Raw genomic sequence first — 20475 nt, 5'->3', positions numbered from 1 at the left:
CCTAGTGTCCTTATTGGAAGATTTACCCTCTATTACGGTACTTTTCTGGGTACAATCCAAAATTTGGGATTTTCTTTTACTTATAATGATAATGGCAAACAGGACAAAGAGAGGGTTAATCTCATTAACGGGGTAACAGACAGCCATAAAAACTGACAGGCGTTCTAATCCATCTCCAGTCTATCCAAAATTAAAAAGAAAAATTTTGCCTTTAGTTTTTTTTTTTTCTTCAGCGCTGTCATTAAAATATAAGTATTGGCATTGGCCCATTTTACAAATCGTATGCAGCATGTGTTTGAGAGAGACTGGAGGGGGGGGAATAACTGTTTTTCTGGTTTTTACTTCCGCTTGATCAACATGTAACTTACATTTAATTCAATGAAACTGTATCTAAAGTCAGTTAGTGCAGATCAGTTGTCTTATGATAAACTCAAGATCAACAAAGCAATAGCTTGTGCACATGATCATCAAACCACAAAAATTACAATTACTGTATTTCCAGTATTTATAGATCACTACATTAAACAACACTTTACAAAGCACATAGGTCTATTACCATTAGTCTCTGTCCCTTGTAGGAGCTCACAATCCCATTCACAGAATATATGCTCATAAGAGATTTATGCAAAATACCATTCTGGAATTGTAGAGAAAGGAGATACAACAAGACATGTGGCCACTCACTAAAACTAGAGGAAAAGCGGTTTAACCTTAAAGTGCGTAAGGGGTTCTTCACTGTAAGAGCGGTAAGGATGTGGAATTCTCTTCCACAAGCTGTCGTATCAGCAGGGAGCATTGATAGTTTCAAAAAACTATTAGATGGGCACCTTAAAGAATACAACATACAGGGGTATACAATGTACGGTTAACAGCAAACACACACACACCATAGGTTTAACTGGATGGACGGATGTCTTTTTTCAACCTCACTAACTATGCAACTATGAATTTCTGAAAATGCCATTACCTGGCTGTAACACACTGACCCTCTCTCTGCAATCATTTTTAGGTTACTGACCTGCTGATTAGAAAAGTTGGAAATCCTGATAGATGGGGCTCCGTGCGGGCATCCCCATGGGGCATAAAAGTGCCCCCGTTTTGGGTGCCCCAGGGGGGACGTGCAGGCCTGCAAAATTATCACTACACTGTCTAATTAGTCTAAGGGAACATTTTGCCACCTTATTACATATTGCATTGTTGTTTTATCCATATGTGAAAAGTTATCCTCATGTTTATGATGACATGTTCTCTTCAAACTGAAGTATTGTTGATGCTCTGAACATTTGTATTTGTATAACTATTGTGCATACAAGTACGGTTTGTTTTATTTGCCAAAAAAAAAAACAATAAAAATTACTTAAAAAAAAAAAAAAAAAAAAAAAAAGAAAAGTTGGAAATCCTTATCTGCAGACTTGTTCTGGGTCAGTGACTCAAACTTTGAGGACGTGCACTTTTTTGTGCTCATAAATTGACCCATATACACAACAGTTTTGGGAAAAGTGCTTAAACTGGAACTTTAGGCTACAAAATGAAAATTGGTGGACAGGCAGGATTTTTAATGCAGAAGAGACATGCTTTGCCTCTCCTGCATTAAAGCTAATTACCTGCCTGTCTGCTTCTGCACAGTAGGCTTTGCAAAAGCAGCTCACTGCACAAATCTGGCAATGCCAAATTTGACGGAACACCTGAGCACACGTGGGAGAGACATCATCTCGGCTCTGCCAATAACAGCGGCTGGCGAGCAAGACCCGGAAACCAGTTGCCTGAAGAGCTTAGCGGCGAATTCTAGGGACGCTGCATTGGTGGATTCAAGGCGAGTATAGCAACACTTTAATGACCTTCCCCAGGTTTTCAACCTGGTGAACATTACAATTTGTTCATTCATATATATGGAAACTTAAAGCAGGAACCAATTAAATCATTAAGACAAATTAAACACATAATTATCACACGTCTCCATCTAACATCCCAGAGAAATGGCTATCAAGCAATATTCACTCCCCTAACAAGTTAGTAGGCATCCCACTAAAAACGTACTATAAAAAGTATCAAAACTTCAGAAAAATTAAAAAGTCTAAATAACTTAATTGGTTCCTGCATTGTGAATCGCTCTCTCATAGATACACTGCTCAAAAAAATAAGGGAACACTTTTTTAATCAGGCATAGCATCAAGTCAATTACACTCCTGGGATATTGATCTGGTCAGTTAAGTAGCAGAGGGACTTGTTAAGCAGTTTCAGCTGCTTTGGTGTTAATGAAATTAACAGGGGCACTAGATGGGCAACAATGAGACTACCTCCAAAACAGAATGGTTTTACAGGTGAAGGCCACTGAAATGTTTTCCTTACTCATCGTTTCTGACTGCTTTTCACTTGTTTTGCATTTGGATAGGGTCAGAGTAACTACTGGTAGCATGAGGCGTCCACCCCAGATAGGGTGAACGGCAGGACAGCGCCACCAATTCAGACACTCGGCGCACAGAGGTAATAGCCACTAAAAAGGCTACCTTCTGTGACAGTGTAAGCAGAGGAATCTCCCTGTTTTCAAAGGGAGGTTTCTGAAGAACTGACAGTATCAAGTTAAGATCCCACGGAGGCAACGTGGACCGTATCGGAGGAGCCATGTCAGGAACTCCTTGGATAAAGGTGCAAATCAAAGAATGCATAGCTAAAGGACGTAAAAAAAAACACTGCCAAGGCCGGCACCTGGCCCTTAAAAATGGTACCCAAGGCCAACCACTGCTCAACCCCTCTCTGGAGGAAGGCCAATATCCTAGTCACTGAAAATGAGCGTGGATGCACCTTAATCGATTCACACCAAGGAATATAAATCTTCCTAGGAGGTAGATTTCCTAACCTTCTACAGTGCAGGAATTACTGAGTCAGAAAGACCTCTAGCCTTCAATACCTGGTTTTCAGACGATTTGTCCAGTGACTCAAGCAAAGCTTTATCGCTCTGAGTTCCAGAATACAGATTGGTAGTCTGGACTCTTCCAGAGAGTTCCAGACTACCATGGGAGAGGTCCCCTGAAGACACATCTTTCCAAGCACTCCCCCCCCCCCAAGCGGACAGACTGGCCTCCGTGGTTACCACGGTCCAATACAAGGGAAGGTAGGACTTGCCCTGACGCAGAGCCAAGGTACGGAGCCACGACAGTAGAGCGCTTCTTGTGTTTTGACTCAGCCGAATCAGATTGTCAAAAGATTTTGGATCCTTGTTCCACTTGACAAGAATTTCTCTTTGCAGAGGTCTCGTGTAGAACTGAGCAAACGGACCTGCTTCGAAGGTAGCCCCATCAGGGCTAGCGCTCGCATGCAATTCCACAGAGAGGACAGATTGCTGGATAACAGCAAGCGAATCGCCCTCTGCAACTTTTCCAGAGGGATAAACACCCTCGCTGAGGCTGAGTCCAGAGTCCGTCCCATATAATCCAGTTTGGAAGATGGGACCAGACCAGATTTTTTTTAAATTGATGTTCCAACCAAACCCTTGCAGAGTCTGTATAGTGATGGACAAGTCGCTCAACAGGACTGAATGGGAGTCTGCTTTTAAGAGGAGATCATCCAGGTACCCCAGTACCGCAATCCCCCGCTGTTGTAGTAATGCTAATACCAGTGCCAACATCTTGGTGAAGACCCTGGGAGCGAAGGCGGGAGCAAAGGATAACGCCACAAAATGATAATGCTCCTCTCCTACAGCGAAGCGAAGAAAACGCTGGTGTCCAGCGTAAATAGGATGTGTAGATATGCGATCCTTGATATCGATGGAGGCCAAAAAGTCCCCTTGAAGTAGGGACACCACTACCGTGCGAATGGACATTCAAAACTTCTGTACACGCACAAAGCGGTTTAAAGCCTTGAGGTCCAGTATTGGACGCACTTTGCCTTCTTTCCTGGGAACAGTGTGCAGGTTTAAATAGAACCCCTGAAAGCGTTCCCAAGAGGGAACCGGCACAATCATCCCTTGCGACAGCAGATCTTGTACCGCCTCTCGGAGATCCCTTAGCCGATCTGGAGATAGGCGTAGATTGGACGGAAAGAATCTGTCCGGCAGTCGAGACCTGAATTCGATCTTGTAACCCGTGAGGGCGTCGCATGACGAAAGTATTAAGGCGGAACCAGGACGCTGAACACTACCGCGTATGCCCGATTCATGCACGCGGCTTGGACACTGACAGCCGGAGACGAACGAGCACAGGATTGTTTTTTAAATAGAGGCTGGAACCCTTAGTGTGGGGATGACACTTGTTAAATGTGAGTTGCACTTTACTTTTTAATAAAAGATTAATGTTTATATGGAGTCACGCTATGTGGATTCATCTTTCCTCCTAACACATGATACATCCCTGCTTGATCCCATGTGAGTGTCTCTCTGAGGAGGATCAAATAGAGTGCATTGCGAACCTGTATACCGGATATACTGCATATATAATTAAAGGCACAATAGCTTCTAATCTGACCAGCCACTCCATCTGGGGAGTCAGTTTGGGGTGATTGGTGGAAGCAGCACACAGGGTGTTCTTTGGCGCATGCCTTTGATAGAAGATTTGTCACACAGAAATTTATTTGCACTTTTTTGAACATTGTTGGACTTTCTTTTGGACTTTATAAGACTATTAATGAGCAAATAATATGTATGCATTTTGTGGATATTTTTGCACCTATTTATTGTATTGAGTTTTGCACGTAGATGAATTGTTGATGGTTGCCTATTTCGTGTTTTTTTTCGTGTTTTTTTTTATACAACAGTTTGGATATAATTTTTATTGCATATTTTACACATATAAATTTTAAAACATTTTTGTTTTTGATAGGGTAGATTTGGTAATTGCACTTTTGAGTGATATATTTTTTTAGGACAATATAATATACAAGAAGGTATTTTTGCGCTGACTTTTCTTTTCAATGATCTTGTAACTCGATCAGATCAATTCCTGGACCAATTTGTCCTGAATCAAGGAGGTCCATGGTTCCGCAAAGAAACAGACATTCCCCCACCGCAGTTACAGGTAAGGACGCCCCTTCATGCAGAAGGGGACTTGTCTGCAGATCTGGAAAGGGCCTGCTCTCGGCTTACCCAACCACGTCTTCTTGGAACCCCCAGATAATCGAAATGGTTTAGATCCCTTCTGCGTGTCAGAGGCACGAAAGGGTTGCCTGTGTGCTGAAAAATAAGGGCCCCGTCTGATGCGAAGACTTGCCCTTAGCGGACTGAGGAAGAAGAGTACTATTTTCACCTGTAAGCCCTTTGATAAGTTCATCCAACGAAGAACCAATTAGGCGGTCCCCTGTAAAGGGGAGATCTGACAGAGCCTTTTTAGAAGCCTGGTCCGCAGACCAGCTTTTTAGCCACACGATGCACCTGGACCACAGTAGATTTGTTCAGTCTGGAGACCAGATGGTCCACCTTTGGTGCAACGGTCCATTTATTGACTACAACGTCCACAAAAGGGGTAGCGCCTCTTAAAGCGCTTCGGCACCGCTAATGTGTTTAAGGCGCCCCCACTGTTCAGTGACAATTTTGTCAAAAAGTTCCGGAAAAGGGAAAACCTTGCTAGACTTCTGGGATTTGCGTGTGCCAAAGGACACCTTTGTCCCTGACGCTGTAGAATCATCCACCATTTTTAGAGTTTGCTGCACTGACACTAAGTGCCTCCATCAGCGCATTTCCCCGCGCGGCTGCAGATGAGGATATTTTATCAGAGTGCGATGACGCAGATCCCGCAGGGTGGCTCGAGTCTGTGGCCGACATATAAACTTCAGAATCTGAGGATACAGATGAGACAGTTGAGGGCAGAGGGCGCTTTTTACTAGTCCTCTTTTTTAGGACCAAATCAACTTTTGACACCAGGGTTTCCAAAAGGCCGTTAAGGCAGACAAGGGTTGCGAGCTGGAGGTCCCCGCAACACCAGGGAGGGGATTCAGTAGGTGAGACTTGCTCCTGGGACAGCATGTCATCCATGGGACAGCACAGCGCCACTTTAATACGGCAGAAAACGGCCCCACACCGCTGCACCAGCGGTACTACAAGTCCCAGCACACTAAACTGCAATGTAGCAGAGTGGGAGAGCTACCTACAGGGACCCCAATCGACTCACTACCACCCGATATCAGGGAAAGCAGAGCCGTCCCTAAATGTGCAGAAAAACGATATTCACAGGAAGAGGAAGTACCTGGGTCAGCACTAGAGTTAAAGCCTTGCCACTCACTGCTGTACATCGTTCTCAGACTACGAGAAAATGGTTGCCCAATACATTTCAATGGGGAGGCCACAACAAAATGGCTGCCCAATGCATTTTAATGGGAAACATAGAAACATAGAATGTGTCGGCAGATAAGAACCATTTGGCCCATCTAGTCTGCCCAATATATCTGAATCCTATGAATAGTCCCTGGCCCTATCTTATATGAAGGATAGCCTTATGCCTATCCCATGCATGCTTAAACTCCTTCACTGTATTTGCAGCTACCACTTCTGCAGGAAGGTTATTCCATGCATCCACTACTCTCTCAGTAAAGTAATACTTCCTCATATTACTTTTAAATCTTTGCCCCTCTAATTTAAAACTGTGTCCTCTTGTGGTAGTTTTTCTTCTTTTAAATATGCTCTCCTCCTTTACCGAGTTGATTCCCTTTATGTATTTAAAAGTTTCTATCATATCCCCTCTGTCTCTTCTTTCTTCCAAGCTATACATGTTAAGGTCCTTTAACCTTTCCTGGTAAGTTTTTTCCTGCAATCCATGTACTAGTTTAGTAGATCTTCTCTGATCTCTCTCTATAGCAGTGGTTCTTAACCTTGTTGGAGGTACTGAACCCCACCAGTTTCATATGCGCATTCACCGAACCCTTCTTAATTGGAAAAATAAAATATGATTTTTTCAAATTCAAAACATAGGTATATATTATTTTAGGTATATATTTATACATAGGTGCACAAAATGAACAAAACCATTAAGAACAAAGAACAAAACCATTAAAATATGATTTTCACACAAAAACGAAAACATAATAATGAATATTTACTGCAAATTAGTGTGACTTCTGCTGTTGTCTTTCAGAGACCAGTTCAGAAATGCGCGGCTTTATCTTGGCAAGTGCCACTCATGTCATTTTCGCAACAAAGTCTGTTCCTTTTCTTTGTTTTTATGTCCAGCATCCCCCTTTACAGTAGGCCAGGGTGAGGGGGATCTATATGGGGGACCCTGGACCTCACCTCACCCTGGCCTGCTGTAAGGGGGGATCTATATGGGGGACGGGACCTCACCCTGGCCTGCTGTAAGGGGGGAGATCTATATGGGCGATGGGACCTCACCTCACCCTGGCCTGCTGTAAGGGGGGGACCTGGTCCCCCATATAGATCCCCCCCTTTACATAGTCTTCTCAGTGTTCTCACACAGTCAGTCAGACAGTCAGTCACTAGACTAGTACAGCCAGTACTACTCCAGTCCTACCTTTTTTTCACCTGTGTCCCGACTCCCGATCACAGGCTAGGTTTTCCTCCTGCAGGCTGCAGCACCACTGTCACCACTGGCTCTCTGGCCTCTCATCTGCCGGCTTCTTCTGCTGCTGCGGCTGCCTGGCCTGGTGGTTCTCTCCCGCGCTGCGCGGCCGCTGCACAGGTTAGTCCCTCCCCCAGACAGTCCCTCTCCGCACCGCACGCCTGGCCTGTCTCCCCCCCCACCACTCCACAGTGGGCGACGCCGGATCCGGCTGGATCTGATTCGGCCGGGAGCCGAGCTGCACAGCCAGCAGTGAGAGTGAGCCAGGGGCAGAGAGAGCTGCGAGTGCGAGCAGACTCTGCGGGCGGCGGCCAGCCTATCATGACAGAGTGAGTGACATGACACTGCGGAGTGGATGCGCCCCCCCAGATGGTGCGGCCGGCCCCCCCCTGCACCCCCCACGCTACGCCACTGGATGTTATGTATTTCCATGATGACGGAGCGGGAGCAGAAGGACATGCCCGAAACTGGAGAAATAGTCCCTGACAGCGAAGTGGTACTAGCGGAGGGTGTGCCGAACCCTCGAGACTGACCCACCGAACCCCTGGGGTTCGATCGAACCCAGGTTAAGAACCACTGCTCTAGAGTATCTATATCCTTCTGGAGATCTGGCCTCCAGTACTGCGCACAATACTCCAAGTGAGGTCTCACCAGTGTTCTGTACAGCGGCATAAGCACTTCTCTCTTTCTACTGCTTATACCTCTCCCTATACATCCAAGCATTCTGCTGGCATTTCGTGCTGCTCTATTACATTGTCTTCCCACCTTTAAGTCTTCTGAAATAATTACTCCTAAATCCCTTTCCTCAGATACTGAGGTCAGGACTGTGTCAAATATTCTATATTCTGCCCTTGGGTTTTTACGTCCCAGGTGCATTATCTTGCACTTATCCACATTAAATTTCAGTTGCCAGAGTTCTCTTTGTGTCTTCAGCAAAAAGACAAACCTTACCATCGAGGCCTTTTGCAATATCACTTATGAAGATATTAAACAAAATTGGTCCCAGTACAGATCCCTGAGGTACCCCACTGGTAACATGACCTTGTTCTGAATGTTCTCCATTGACTACAACCCTCTGTTGTCTGTCACTCAGCCACTGCCTAATCCACTCAACAATATGGGAGTCCATGCTCAATGACTGCAGTTTATTGATAAGTCTTCTATGTGGGACAGTGTCAAAAGCCTTACTAAAATCTAGATATGCAATGTCTACTGCACCTCCACCGTCTAGTATTTTAGTCACCCAGTCAAAAAAATCTATAAGATTTGTTTGACATGATCTCCCTGAAGTAAACCCATGTTGTTTTTCATCTTGCAATCCATGGGATTTAAGATGTTCCACAATCCTATCCTTTAATAGGGTTTCCATTAATTTGCCTACTATTGATGTTAGACTCACTGGTCTATAGTTGCTCGATTCCTCCCTACTACCTTTCTTGTGAATGGGCACGACATTTGCCAATTTCAAATATTCCGGGACGACTCCTGTTACTAATGATTGGTTAAATAAATCTGTTAATGGTTTTGCCAGCTCACCACTAAGCTCTTTTAATAATTTTGGGTGTATCTCATCAGGACCCTGTGACTTATTTGTCTTCACTTTAGACAGCAATCTTAGAACGTCTTCCTCTGTAAAGACACATGCATCAAACGATTCATTAGTCATCCTTTCAAGTGGAGGTCCTTCTCCTTTTTCTTCTGTAAAAACTGAACAGAAGTATTCATTAAGGCTGCCGAGCCAAATACTGCTGATCTACTGGAAAATGGCGGCATCCACAGAACGCCATGCGTTCTACAGGATCCCCCAAAGGGATCTAGCAATCATAAGGCATAGGAGGGCCCTGGCAGGGATCCCCACCAGGATAAACACCCCCCTAGCAGATCCTGCGATCAGAGTGCTCCCCCCATCGCCTGCTACAGCCCCTGCACTGTACCCGACTAAGGTAGGGACCCCCCTATGAAATAGTGGGGAGGATGGCCTGAGGGGGGAGCCTTGGATGGTCAATGGGGGGGATGTTTCTTAGGGACCCCCCACACACATGGGGGGAACATAGGGGACAACTCGAGGGTTCTGACTGTCCCAGGGTGGGGCCCACATCCACCCAGAGACCGCAAGAGATAGGAGGGGACACTACTCACCATACCAACGATATTCAGGTGGGCGCCACTCTGGACAGACCACCTGTTCACCCAGGGTGGGGGTGCTGACGGCCAAGGGGTACATTGTGTCTCAAGACAAACCAGGTAATATGTGTCCCGGCGAAGTGTTTCACTCGCGGGCCAGACCCCCGTCCAGTGGGGCTATGTCATGGCGAGGCCTAACACGGAGCTGTGACCTGCACACGCTCACTGGCCAGACTGGGAGGCCATAAGGATCTAGAATATCCAGTCCTACGCCCAGTCCGGCTGTTGATTGTAGTTCTCTCAGGAACATAACTAGCTTAAAAAAAATAAAAAATTTAGGCACAAGGTTCCCTTTTTACAAAAAAAAAAAAAACCTGATGGGACCGAAATCCCAGCAGGGAACTAGGTCCTTCTCCTGAACTAGGCAGAAAAAACAATGCCTATAGCAGAGTGAGTGGGTGTATACCCCCAGGGACTTCCCCATAGGCATGGTAAAGACTTTTCCTGCCTAGTGTCCTACTCCTGTAGGGGGCAGCATAACCCAATGGTTAAGAAGAATTTGGAGCGGCGTCTGTCAATGAACCATTGAGAAATGGGATTTTTGACTTACCGTAAAATCCATTTCTCTGATGTTCAATGGCGGACACAGCAATTGATATTCCTAACCATTGGGTTATACTGCCCCGTACAGGAGTAGGACAGTAGGTCGAAAAAAGTTTGGGTAATCCCAGGGGATATACTCCACTCTCCCTGCTATAGGTACTCAGTTTTGTTACAAGCAGTGTCAGAAGAATTACAACTCCACAGAGGGGTGGGTGCTGTGTCCGTCAATGAACATCAGTGGATTTTACGGTAAGTCAAAAATCCCATTTTCTCTTTCGTTCATTGAAGGACACGGCTCCTGATCTTCTTAACCATTGGGACATCCCAAAGAAACGTTAAACATAAAAGGGAGGAAAAGCAAAAAAAAATTCCCAAAATTAAACAGTAGCCAACCAGGCAACAGGAGCTCAACCAAAACTGGAGCCCAACTGAAAAAACAATACACCCTCAAAGAGGACCAGGTCCTCTCAACAGCAGACTGCAAAACCTTGCAGCTAAGAGAAACATCCACAGATGCCAACACATGCACTATTCAAGTTTGTGAAAGTGTGCACAGAGGACCAGATGGCCGCCTTGCAAACCTGCATCACTGAAGCCTGATGACGGAAGACCCAGCGAGGATGAACCCCAGAGACTCACACCACACGATTTATGTCTTCCATGTACAATGGTAAATCTGCCTAGAAGGAGATGTCCTAGCTTTTAACAGCGTAGGAATCACAGATTCAGATAAACCTCTATCCTCCAGCACCTAGCCTTCAACAGCCAAGCCGTCAAAGCCAGCGACTGTAAAGCAGGAAGGAAGATCGGTCCTTGGGACAACAGATGCTCCCCGAGAGGAAGCTTCAAAGGAACATCGGTGACCAGCTGTACCAGATTGGCATACCAAGGCAGTACGGAGCCACTAAGATGACCGGAATACCTTCTGCCTCTATCCTGTGTAGAAATGTTGGCAGAAGCTTGAGAGGAGGGAAGGTGTAAATCAGACAATCCTGACCCAACAGGGCCACCATCGCGTCTGTGGCATCTGTCAGAGGATTCTGTGACACAAACCTCTGCACCTTTCTGTTGAGCCGACAGATCCTCCTGGGGGATGCTCCACCAGAGAAACAATTGATGAAACCCTCCGGATGAAGGGACCATTCCCCTTGGTCCAACGCCTGCCGACTGAGGTAATCTGCCTGCCAGTTTTCCACCCTGGGAATGTGCACGGCGGAGAGGGCTGGAACGAACTGTTCTGCCCACCTTAGAATGCCGGCTACCTCCAGAGCCGCCAGGACACTTTTTGTTTCTCCTTGGTAATAAACATAAGCCACGGTCATGGCATTGTCTGATTGAATGTGCACTGGATATCCCTGAAGACGATCCGTCCAATGGTCCAAGAACAGTCTGATCGCTCAGAGTTCCAAGACATTGATCGGTAGTCTGGACCCTTCTGGAGCCGCGCTCTCGATGTGATTAGACACAGCGGGAGCCAGACCGTGGGAGGAGCAGTGCGATCGCCGCCGGCCTCCCGCAATCTTCAGGGAAACTGACAAGGCAGGCGGCTCTCCAGTCAGACAAGCACAATGAGATTGTGTTTCTCAGCTAAGCTGAAACACCGATCTCCATGTGCCTGCCACAGAGCCTTCCCCCTCACAGTTAGTGAGCACAATTTAGGAGCAAACTTAACCCCCTTGATCACCCCCAGTGTAAATCCCTTCACCTGCCAGTGTCATTTATACAGTAACAGTGCATATTATTTAGCACTGATCACTGTATTGGTGTCACTGGTACCCAAAAAGCGTCACTTCGTGTCAAGATTTGTCCGCCGCAATGTCGCAGTCCTGCTAAAAATCGCCATTACTAATAAAAACAATAAAAAAAATAAAAAGTCAAAAAATCTATCCCATAGTTTGTAAACGCTATAACGTTTGTGCAAACCAATATACGTTTTGGGATTTTTTTTTTTTTTTACCAAAAATACGTAGCAGAATACAATTTGGCCTAAACTGATTAAAAAAAATAGATTTTTTAAATTTTTTTTTTTATTGGGAATGTTTTATAGCAGAAAGTAAAAAATATTGGTTTTTTTTCAAAAAAGGGCATCAATTGTATTTGGGTACAGAGTCGCACGACCGTGCAATTGTGGAAAGCAACGTAGTGCTGAATCGCAAAAAATGCCCTGGTCATTAAGAGGGTAAAACCTTCCGGGACTGAAGTAGTTAAATGAATGTTTTTAGCCATCTACACTGACTGACTGGGGAATGATTAGTGCAAGCTGCAGTATCTATTAACCCTCAAATCATAGTAGCGCACCGAATTACTACTATATTATATGGACACAGGCAAAATTTTGGTTTCTCAGGTATTTACCAAAATATATTCTAAGCTATAGTTATATAATGGATATGGTCTGAAAGTGCACACTCAGGTTTCATTTGAGGGTATGTATATACAAATCGGAGGAAGGGTTTAGGAATTACAGCTCTTAAGAATAGCCATCCCCTTTTTTAAAAGGGACTAAAAATAATTGGACAATTGAATCAAAAGCGGTTTCATGGCCAGGTGTGGGCTACTCCTTTGTTATTTCATCATCAATTAACCACTTGCCTACAGTGCACTTTCACCCCCTTGCTGCCCAGACCGATTTTCAGCTTTCAGCGCGCTCACACTTTGAATGACAATTACTCAGTCATGCAACACTGTACCCATAAAAAATGCGTCCTTTTCTTCACACAAAGAGCTTTCTTTTGATGGTATTTAATCACTACTGGGTTTTTTATTTTTTGTGCTATAAATAAAAAAAGAATGAAAATATTGTGAAAAAACACATTTTTCTTTGTTTCTGTCATAAAATTTTGCAAATTAGTAATTTTTCTTCAAAAATTTTGGCCAAAATTTATACTGCTACTTATCTTTGGTAAAAATAACCCAAATAAGTGTATATTATTTGGTCTTTGTGAAAGTTATAGAGTCCACAAGCTATGGTGCCAATCATTGAAAATTGATCACACTTGATTACACCTGATGTACTGAAGGCCTATCTAATTTCTTGAGACACTAAAAAGTCAGGAAAGTACAAATACCCCCCAAATTACCCCTTTTAGGAAAGTAGACATTCCAAGGTATTTAATAAGGGGCATGGTGAGTTTTTTGAAGTTGTAATTTTTTCCCACAATTCTTTGCAAAATTAAGTTTTTTTTTTTTCAAATTGACGTATTAACAGGTTATTTCTCTCACACAGCATATCTATACTTGGAACTACACCCCAAAACACATTCTACTACTCCTGAGTATAGCGATACCACAAGTGTGAGACTTTTTCACAGCCTGGCCACATACAGAAGCCTAACATCCAAGTAGCACTGTCCGGCATTCTAGGAGCATAAATTTCACATATAATTTCCTGACAACCTATCGCACTTTTGAAGGCCCTGGAGCACCAGGACAATGGAAACTCCCATAAAATGACCCCATTTTGGAAAGCAAACACCCCAACGTATAATTTTTGAGGCATAATGAGTCTTTTAAACGTGTCATTTTTTTCCACAAGTTTTTGGAATCTGTGGAAAGAAAATGAAAATGCATTTTTTTTTTTTTTTTACACAAAGTTGTCCATTTATGAAATATTTCCAACACATAGCATGTACATATCAAAAATTGAACCCCAAAATACATTCTGCTATTCCTCCTAAGTATGGCGATACCACGTGTAACACTTTTACACAGCCTAGCCACATACAGAGGCCTAACACTCGACTTTCTGTCTCTGAGGATCCGGGACCGGATAGTTCTCCCCGCTGCCGGCGGGTCCGGTAAGCTGGGAAAACGTCTGGGACGCGGCGTCGGGGGGGGGGGCACCTCTTCCCCTGCACCGTAAGGGTAATTCCGCCACTGGGACCACCCTTATCTGAAAGCCAACCGCCCGCCGTTTAAAAGTTGGAGTTGATTCTAAGTGTGGTATTTGCATTTGGAATTTATTGCTGTGAACCTACATCATGCATTAAAAGGAGCTGTGCATGCAAGTGAAACAGGCCATTGTAAGGCTTCAAAAATTAAAGCAAAGTCATCAGAGATAGCAGCAACATTAAGAGTGGGCTAATCAACAGTTTGGCACAATCTGAGGAAAGAAGAACGCACTAGTGAGCAACATAAAAAGGCCTGGATGCCCACGGAAGACAACAGTGGTGAATGATCGCAGGATCCTCTCTATGGTAAACAAAAACCCATTCACAATATCCAGACAAGTGAAGGACACTCTCCAGGAGGTGGGTGTATCATTGTCAGTCTACAATCAAGAAAAGACTTCACGAGAGCATATATAGAGGGTTCACAACAAGGTGCAAACCATTCATAAGCCTGAAGATTAGAAAAGCCAGATTTGATTTTGCCAAAAAAAAAATCTAAAAAATCCAGGCCAGTTCGGGAAAAGCAAAATCTGTACCAAAATGACAGGAAGGAAAAAGTGTGGCAAAGGCTTGGAACAGCTCATGAGCCAAAGCACGTCATCTGTAAAACATGGTGGAGCCCGGCAAAGCATCAGAAAGGAGGAAACCCAGTCTTTGGTAATGTCCATGGTTTCCAGATTTAAGGCAGTTAATTGCCAGTAAATTTTGAAAATAAATAAATGGGCACTGATGAGGTGGCACTTATGGGCACTGATGAGGTGGCACTGATGAGGAGGTACTAATATGCCCTGATTACATTTCTCTGTGTCCCCCTTACCGCTGATCGGCTCTCCTCTTCCTCACACGCAGTCTCTGTGTGAGGAAGGAGAGCTGGCGATGAGAGATGATCTCATATGTTTACATTTGAGATAATCTCTCATTGCACGTTCCGATCACGTGGTAAATGGCCGCTGTAAATGGCCGCTGTGATTGGCCATTCACCACGATCTGTGATTGGCTGTATCCAAGGGACACGGCTGACACAGATTTTCCACGATGCGTACTCGCGGGAGCGCGTGGGGAGCCTGTTACTGGGAGGCCATATAAAGACGGCCTCCCGGAAATTAGAGCCCGCGCTGTAGCCGTCTTTCGGCTATAGCGCGGGCGGGAGGAGGTTAATGTAACCTATAAACTGCACAACTCAATTGAAAAACAAACTGAAATCTTTTTTTTTGAGGGGGGGGGGGGGGTAAAAATAAAATAAAGTGGTTGCATAAGTGTGCACACCCACCCTCTTATAACTGGGGCTGTAGCTGTGTTCAGAATTAAGCAATCACATTCAATCACACTCATGTTAAATAGTCAGTACACACCTGCCATTATTTAAAGTGCCTCTTAATCCCAAATAAAGTTCAGCTGTTCTAGTAGGTCTTTCCTGACATTTTCTCAGTCGCATCCTATACTAAAAGCCATGGTCCACAAGGAGCTACCAAAGCATCAGAGGAATCTCATTGTTAAAAAGGTATCAGTCAGGAGAAGGGTACAAAAGACATTCCAAGGCATTGGATATACCATGGAACACAGTAAAGACAGTAATTGTCAAGTACAGAAAATATGGCACAACAGTGACCCTCAAAAATTTATGAAAAGACGAGAAGAAAACCGGTCAGAGAGGCTGCCAAGAGGCCTACAGCAACATTAAAGGAGCTGCAGGAATATCTGGCAAGTACTGGCTGTGTGGTACATGTGACAACAATCTCCTGTATTCTTCATATGTCTGGGCTATGGGGTAAAGTGGCAAGATGGAAGCCTTTTTTTTTTTTACAAAGAAAAACATCCAAGCATGTTTATATTTTGCAAGAACACATCTGAAGTCTCCCAAAAGCATGTGGGAAAATGAGTTATGGTCTGATGAAATCAAGATTGGACTTTTTGCCCATAATTCCAAAAGATATATTTGGCGCAAAAAAAAAAAAAAACACACTGCACATCACCAAAAGAACACCATACCCACACTGAAGCATGGTGGTGGCAGCATCATGCTTTGGGGCTGTTTTTCTTCAGCTGAAACAGGGGCCTTAATCAAGGTAGAGGGAATTATGAACAGTTCCAAATACCAGTCAATATTGGCACAAAACCTTCAGGCTTTTGCTACAAACCTGAAGATGCAGAGGAACTTAATCCTTAAGCATAACATCGACCCAAAGCATATATACAAAACAAAGGAATGGCTTCACCATAAGAAGATTAAAGTTTTGGAATGGCCCAGCCATATGTGGGGTGATCTGAAGAGGGCTGCACACAGGAGATGCCCATGCAATCTGACATATTTCAAGTGTTTTTGTAAAGAAGAGTGTGTAAATATTGCCAAGTCAAGATGTGACATGCTAAATAGACTCATACCCAAAAATACTTAGTGCTGTAATAAAATCAACAGTATTAGTTTAAGGGTGTGAACACTTATGCAACCATATTTTTGATTTTGATTTTTACTTTCCTCCACCTAAAAGGTTTGTTTGTTGTTCAACCGAGTTGTACAGTTTATAGATCACATTAAAAGGTGGGAAAAAGTTCAGGAATTATACATCTGTCTTTTTTTTTTTTTTTTTTTTTTTTTACTTCACAGAAATCTGACATTTTGCCAGGGGTGTGTAGACTTTTTATATCCACTGTACACACACAGTGCAAAAGTTTTGCTTTCAAAAATATATCTTTTGTTTATTTTTATCAATTTACAAAATGCATAGTGAACAGAAGAAGAATCTAAATCAAATCAATATTTGGTGCGACAACCCTTTGGCTTCAAACCAGCATCCATTCTTACACTTGCACAAAGTCAGGGATTTTATAGGATAAGAATCAGGTGTATGATAAACCAATTATACCAAGCAGGTGCTAATGGTCATCAATTTCATATATAGATTGAAACAGTCATTACCTGAACCAGAAATGGCTGTGAAGGAGGCTTAAAGATAGGTGAGGAACAGCCAAACCCTGCTACTAAGGTGAGGCTGAGGAAGACCGTTTCAGGTTACACACCATGGCAAGACAATGTAGTTATACTGAGTAAGCAAGGTCTCTCCCAGACAAAGATTTCAAAGCAGACTGGGGTTTCAAGATGTACTGTACAAGTTCTTTTGAAGAAGCACAACGAAACGGGCAACGTTGAGGACCGTATATGCAGGTTGTCAACCAAGGAATTGAATGCAGCGGATGAAAGACACATCATGCTTACTTCGTTTTGACATCAGATGATGTGGCATCAGAACAGAACTGGTGGAAACCAGGGAGACCAGGTACACCCATCTACTGTGCAGAGAAGTCTGGCCAGAAGTGGTCTTCATGGAAGAATTGTGGCCAAAAAGCCATACCTCTGATGTGGAAACAAGGCTAAGCGACTCAATTATGAATGAAAACATAAAAAGTGGTGTGCAGAAAAAGGGCAGCAGGTGCTCTGGACTGATGAGTAAATGTGAAATATTTGCCTGTAGCAGAAGGGCTGGACAGTGGTACAAGAATGACTGTCTGTAGGCAACAGTGAAACAGTGGAGGTTCCTTGCAAGTTTTGGACTGCATTGCTGCTAATGGATTTGGAGATTTGGTCAGGGTCAAAAGTTTCCTCAATGCTGAGTAATACAGGCAAATATTTTTCCATCATGCCATACCATCAGGGAGGCATGCTATTGGCCCTAAATTCATTCTGCAGCAGGACAACACCCCCAAACATACAGCCAATGTCAACTATATTCAGCATAAAGAAGAAGAACAAGGAGTCCTGGAAGTGATGGTTTGGCCCCCACAGTGTCCTGATCTCATCATCAAATCTTTCTGGGATTACATGAAGAGACAGAAGGATTTCAGGCAGCCTACATCCAAAGAAGATGTGTGGTTAGATCGCCAAGATGTTTGGAACAACCTACCTGCCGAGTTCCATCGAAAACGGAGTGTAAGTGTACCGAGAAGAATTGATGCGGTTTTGAAAGCAAAGGGTGGTCACACCAAAGACTGGTTTGATTTTGATTTCTCTTCTGTTCAATTATTAACCACTTCCATACAGAGCAGTTTGACACCCTTCCTGCCCAGACCAATTTTCAGCTTTCAGCACTCTCACACTTTGAATGACAATTGCTCAGTCATGCTACACTGTAACCAAACAAAATTTTTATCATTTTTTTCACACAAATAGAGCTTTCTTTTGGTGGTATTTGATCACAACTGGGGTTTTTTTTTTCCGTGATATATGCAAAAAAAGAGCAAAAATTTTGAAAAAAAAAACACTTTTTTTTAGTTTCAATTATGAAATTTTGCAAAAAATAAAATTTTCTTCATACATTTGGGCCAAAATGTATACTGCTACATGTCTCTGGTAAAATTAACCCAAATTAGTGTATATTATTTAGTCTGTGTGAAAGTTATTGAGTCTAGAAGCTATGGTACCAATTACTGAAAATTGATCACACCAGATGTACTGACTGCCTATCTCCTTTCTTGAGGCCCTGAAATGTCAGGACAGTACAAATACCGACCAAATTACACCTTTTTGTAAAGTAGACAGTCCAAGGTATTTAGTAAGAGGCATGGTGAGTTTTTTGAAGTTGTAATTTTTTCCCACAATTCTTGGGAAAATGAAGAAAAAATTTTTTTTTTCTTTTTTTTCCCACAAAGTTGTCAATTTATAAGCTATTTCTAACACATAGCATGTACACAGCAAAAATTACACCCAAAAATACATTCTGCTACTCCTTCCGAGTATGGCGATACCACATGTGTGAGACTTTTACACAGCCTGGCCACAAAAAGAGACTCCACGTCCAAGAAGCACATTCAGGCGTTCTAGGAGCATAAATACACATAAAACTTTCTTACTACCTATCACACTTTTCAAGGCCCTAGAGCACCAATACAATGGAAAAGTCCACAAAATGACCCCATTTTGGAAAGCAAACACTCCAACGTATATTCTATGAGGCATTATGGGTCGTTTGAACATATCATTTTTTTCCACAGGTTTTTGGAAAATGTGGGAAAAAAATGAAAACTTTTTTTTTTTTACACAAAGTTGTCAATTTATAGGATATTCCTAACACATAGCATGTACACAGCAAAAATGACACCCCAAAATACATTCTGCCACTCCTCCTGAGTATGGCAATACCACATGTGTGAGACTTTTTCACAGCCTAGCCATATAGAGGGGCCTAACATCCAAGGAGCATCATCATGCATCCTAGCCACTTGCCTAGGCCTATTTTTGACATTTGGTGTTTACAAGCTAAAATCAGTTGTTTTGCTAGAAAACTGCTTAGAACCCCCAAACATTATATATTTTTTTTTAGCAGAGACCCTAGAGAATAAAATGGAGATTATTGCAATATTTTTTATCACACCGTATTTGCGTAGCGGTCTTCCAAACGCAATTTTTTTGGAAAAAATTCACTTTTTTTAATTAAAAAATAAGAAACCAGTAAAGTTAGCCCAATTTTTTTCCATAATGTGAAAGATAATGTTACGCCGAGTAAATAGATACCCAACATGTCATGTTTCAAAATTGCGCACGCTCACGGAATGGTGACAAACTTTGGTACTTAAAAATCCCCATAGGCGACAATTTAAAAATTTCTACAGGTTGCCATCTTTGAGTTACAGAGGAGGTCTAGGGCTCAAATTATTCCCCTTGCTCTAACGATCGCGGCGATACCTCACATGTGTGGTTTGAACACCGTTTACATATGTGGGCGGGGTTTCTGTATGCATTCGCTTCTGCGCGCGAGCTAACGGGGACAGGGCGCTTTAATTTTTTTTTTTTTTACTATTTATTTTATTTATTATTTTTTATTTTTACACCGTTTAAAAAAAAAAAAAAAAATTGATCATTTTTATTTCTATTAAAAGAAATGTAAATATTCTTCGTAATAGAAATAGGCACGACAGGACAGGACCTACCCGTCAGAGTACCCGAGTACCCGTCATCAGAGTACCCGAGTACCCGTCATCAGAGTACCCGAGTACCCGTCATCAGAGTACCCGAGTACCCGTCATCAGAGTACCCGAGTACCCGTCATCAGAGTACCCATCATCAGAGTACCCGAGTACCTGTCATCAGCCCATCAGAGTACCCAAGTACCTGTCATCTGAGTACCTGATGGGCTGGTGACAGGTACTTGGGTACTTTGATGGGCTAGTGACAGGTGCTCTTTATTGGGGGGGGGGGGGGGGAAATCAGTGTGTTTGGGGTGCACTGTAGTTGGTAACTAGCTGTTACCACAATCTCCTCCTCACACAGGATCAGTGTGTGAGGAGGAGAACACGGTGACAGCTAGTTACCGTGTTCTCTGTTGACATTTGTGACCGGCTGTGATTGGACACAGCCGGTCACGTGG

The 20475-nt window shown here is 43.4% G+C and overlaps 1 protein-coding gene across 3 annotated transcripts in view; it reads right to left on the bottom strand.

The window, feature by feature from the left end:
• The window catches only part of JADE1 (jade family PHD finger 1), a 353837-nt gene that overhangs the window by 15921 nt on the left and 317441 nt on the right, over positions 1-20475 (bottom strand). The gene's annotated exons all lie outside the window — the stretch shown is intronic.

This window comes from Pelophylax lessonae (genome assembly GCF_965119305.1).
Source record: "Pelophylax lessonae genome assembly, chromosome: 1".
Lineage (NCBI taxonomy): Eukaryota > Metazoa > Chordata > Amphibia > Anura > Ranidae > Pelophylax > Pelophylax lessonae.
This window is presented reverse-complemented; position numbering and strand designations above follow the sequence as displayed.